Genomic DNA, 4771 nt, shown 5'->3' on the forward strand with positions numbered 1-4771 from the left:
CGTGGAAAATCCCATGGACGGAGGAGCCTGGTGGGCTGCAGTCCATGGGGTCTCGAAGAGTCGGACGTGACTGAGCAACTTCACTTTCACTTTTCACCTTCATGCGTTGGAGAAGGAAATGGCAACCCACTCCAGTGTTCTTGCCTGGAGAATCCCAGGGATGGGGGAGCCTGGTGGGCTGCAGTCCATGGGGTCGCTAAGAGTTGGACACGACTGAAGCGACTTAGCAGCAGCATGAGATCCACACTTTGAGAAACACTGCCTTAAGAAGTATAAATTGCAAGTTTCCCACTTCTTTCGAGAATAAGTCGTATTTCAATATTAAAAAGGTATTGCGTGGAGTGCCTATCAAGGCATTAAGTGTTCTGAGGACAGGCTGTGTTTGGAGAGGTTCTCAATCCCTGGTGAACACCTAGGCATCAAAAGTTGAGACGACTCCACAGATGTCTCTGATGCACTGACTCTAAGATAACAAGGCTGGGGCCTTGGGCTGTGACAGTGATTCTCAAACTCTGATGATCAGAAGAATGTGCTAAGTAGATTCTTTACATTTCAGATCCATGCCCAAGATAGTTAATCAGAGGGGTCATGACTCTACATTGTAATCAAGAACATACAGGCTGCTACTGTGAGGCAAGTACCATGAACTGACATTGTTTTATAAAAGAAGTTAGAACAAGAGGAACCACAAAGACATCAGAGTGATGTTCTTTTCCAGCCCAAAGTTGGCGATTTTTATAAGTTTATAAACCATTCCTAAGAATGCATTTTATTACTTTATAGCCACAACTGAATACTTTTGCCCCCAACTTAAGTAATCTTAGCTTTTAGTTTTTTCGCTTTGAGGAAAGGGACTTGTACTTTTCCTTGTGTTGTCTCTTATTTCAGTGAAGATTGTTTTGAGCTGATAACTTTGATTGAAACTGTACAGCAAGGCATCTCTCCTCAGGCCCCTGGAGGCTTCCATCAGACCAAGGTTTCCTCTTAGCTAGGGTTGTCAGAGTGAGCATATGCAAATGTAGCAAGTGCAAAAGTAAAATAAAACACTTCAAGAAACAATCAGAGAAAATCTTCAGGAAGAATAATGAGTTCTCAGAGACTTGATACCAAAAGTCCTTAAAAGGAAAAACTGATAAATAGGATTTCATCAAAATTAAAAAATTTTGCTCTGTGAAAAACTGTTAGCAGGATGAAAAGACAAGCCACAGACTGGGATAAAATATTTGCAACCCACCAATCTGACAAAAGACCAGTATCTAGAAAACACAAACAAGTCTCAAAAGTCAACAGTGAAAAGACAATCAATGGAACCCAAATTTGGTTTCAATGCCATTCTTCAGGAACAAGGAGCAGGAAGAATAATTGCTTCTAGGACTAAACAGGAATATACAAGATGAGCCTGGAGACCCATGTAGTGCTGGAAAGGAGGGCTCCCATAAAAAAGCCCCACACAACCATGGGGGTATATATGTCAAAAGGACACAACTGAAAGAGCTCCCAATGGCCAAAAGTAAATAAGGCAGCACTAGATCATAACATGGAGAAGGCAATGGCACTCCCTCCAGTACTCTTGCCTAGAAAATCCCATGTACGGAAGAGCCTGGTAGGCTGCAGTCCATGGGTCGCTCAGAGTCGGACACGACTAAGCGACTTCACTTTCACTTTTCACTTTCATGCATTGGAGAAGGAAATGGCAATCCACTCCGGTGTTCTTGCCTGGAGAATCCCAGGGACGGGGGAGCCTGGTAGGCTGCCATCTATGGGGTCTCACAGAGTCGGACACGACTGAAGTGACTTAGCAGCAGCAGCAGCAGATCATAACACAAAGTATAAAATAAATAAATATGGGTCCATTCAGATATAAAGAAATACATAAATGGGAGACAATGAACAAATATACCTTGCAGGGAGAGTCTTAAGAATTAACCAATAAATACTCTGAATGAGTTGGAGGATAACTCCCCACCCCCAAATGTAGAACTGCATACAGGGACTTTCTTCCAAAGAATACAGTTTGGAAGTGGGGGTGGGAGGTGGGAGAGTGGCGCAGAAAGACTGTAGTGGAGAAACCTGACAGGCTCCACCTGAGCCAGGTGATGACAGGTTAGCATCGACAGGATAAGCTGCGTCGACAGTATAGCCATTCAGTGTCTGATGAGAAAGGGCATTCACCTCTGTGGTCTTCCTCCCCAAAACACAAGCCCCAGTGTGATCAGGAGAAAAACATCAGACGAAATAAATCCCACTTGAGGGGCATTCTATGAAACATCTGAACTGCACTCCTCAAAACCATACAGGTTATCAAAAACAAGGAAAGTCATGGGGGTTCTCCGGTGGGCTGGTGGTCAGGACTCTATGCTATCCACCCAAACCCAGATTCAATCCCTGGTCAAGGAACTGAGATTCCACAAGCCTCACAGTGAGGCCAAAACAAAACAAGGAAATTCTGAGAAACTGTCATGGCCAAGAGGCTCCTAAGGAGATATGATGACTCAATGTAATACAGTATCCTAGGTGGGATCCAGGAAAAGGAAAACGGTGTTAGGTAAAAACAAAGGAAATCTGGATAAAGTATAGACTTTAGTCAATAAGAATGTATCAGTACTGATCCGTTAGTTGTGACAAATACACACCACTAATTTAACATGTTGATGGTGTAGTATATGTTGGATCTCTGTATATCATAATCCCTCTATAAATCTAAACTATTCTAAAATAAGAAATTTATTAAAATAAATAGTTAGAAAATGAGCAAAAGACACACAGGGACATGTTTACAGAAGAGCATATACAACTGGCAAATAAGCATGAGAAGAGGTTCAACATTGTTAACCATTAAGGAAATGAAAGTTAAAAGCACAATGAGATATCATTACACACTGATCAGAATGGTCAAAATAAAAAACTGACACCACCAAATGCTGGCAAGCATACAGAGAAACTCCCACACTGCTGGTGGGAATGCAAATGGTACAACCTCACTTTTAGGAAAGTCTGGTAGTCTCCTAAAAAATTAAACATGCACATATCGTATGACCCAGAATGGCACTCCTGGGCATTTATCCCAAAGAAATGAAAACCATGTCCACACAAAAACCTGTGCATGAATGTACATAGCAGCTTTATTCATAATAGCCCTAAACTGAAACCACCCAGATATCCTTCCACAGGTGAAGGTTGAACAAAGGTACATCCATATCACAAACTACTAATTAGCAATAAAAAAGAACTACAGATACAGGAAACAACTTGGATGAATGTCAAGAGAATTTTGCTGAGTGGGCAAAAAACCCAACCTCTAATGATCACATACCATACAATTCTATTTCTGTAACGTTCTCAAAATGACAAAATTCAGAAATGGAGAACAGATTTGTGATTGCCACGGATTTAGTGTGGAGGGAAAGGAGAAGCAGGAGTGGCTGTGAAAGGTCAACAGGAGGAATGGTGGTGGCGACGGGACTGTTCTGCATCTTGTTCCGTATCAATGTCCACATCCTGGTGGTGACGTGGCGGTGAAGTTCTGTGAGATGTTGCCATTGGAAGAAACTGGGTAAGGGACACAGGAAAGCTCTGCATTATTTCAGAGTTAGTTCGTCTGTGAACTAACAAATTACCTCAGAACAAAAACTTTAATTAAAAAGATACCATACAGGGCATCCCCTGGCAGTCCAGTGGTTAGGACTCCACTCTTGCATTGCTGAGGGCTGGGCTTCAATCCCTGGTGGGAACTAAGATTCCCACAAGCTGCTCAGCATGGCCAAAAAATAAAGAAAGAAAGAATACAATACAACTGGCACTCCTATCCATGAGTTCCAAATTCACGGATTCAGCCAACCATGGGTTGACAATATTTGGAAAGAAGAAAAAAAGTTCAGTCAAGTTCCAAAAAGCAAACACTTGAATTTGCTACACATTCAGCAACTATTTACATAGCATTTACATTGTATTTACAACTATTTACATAGCATTTACATTGTATTAAGTATTATAACTAATCTAGAGGTGATTTGAAGTATATGGGAGGATAAACCTAGGTTTTATGCAATTACTACACCATTTTATATAAGAGACTTGAGCATCCATGGTTTTTGTACTGGAACCAATCCCCCACCCATACTGAGGGATGAGACTATATCCCTAGTTAATCTGGATTTCAGAAAAACAATTATTTTTAGTATCATTATGTCCCATGCAATATGAGGAACACACTGATACTAGAAGATGAGTTGTTGTTTATCTGAAATTCAAATGTAACTGAGAGTCCTATATTTTATCTGGCAACGCTACTCTTGGCATTCTACCAGGGTAAGGTGTATATTGTGAAATAAAAGAGTTGGCTAGAGCAAATGTGCTCTGATCTCAGAAACCCCTAAATCCTCCCTTCTCAGTAGCTGGCGTCTCCTCTGCTCACATTTTGTACTGTGTGCTAACCGTCCACCACTTGTGATGAGAAGAGCCACGCAGAGAAGTAAAAATTATCCAGATAGTCTTCCCTTCTCAATTTCCATTTAAAATAGATATTCTTTCCAAGAGAGAGTATGAAAAAATAATTAAACAGAATAGTCATGAAGCATTTTCTAGAGGCAATTTTGAGTCTCCAGTAGTGAACAACAATGGTGTCCAGTATAAAAACACAACTAGAGGCAAGAATATACAATGGATTAAAGACAATCTCTTTAACAAGTGGTGCTGGGAAATCTGGTCAACCACGTGTAAAAGAATGAAACTAGACCACTTTCTAACACCATACACAAAAATAAACTCAAAA

Source organism: Bison bison, unplaced genomic scaffold, assembly GCF_000754665.1.
Source record: "Bison bison bison isolate TAMUID 2011002044 unplaced genomic scaffold, Bison_UMD1.0 scf7180017864105, whole genome shotgun sequence".
Lineage (NCBI taxonomy): Eukaryota > Metazoa > Chordata > Mammalia > Artiodactyla > Bovidae > Bison > Bison bison.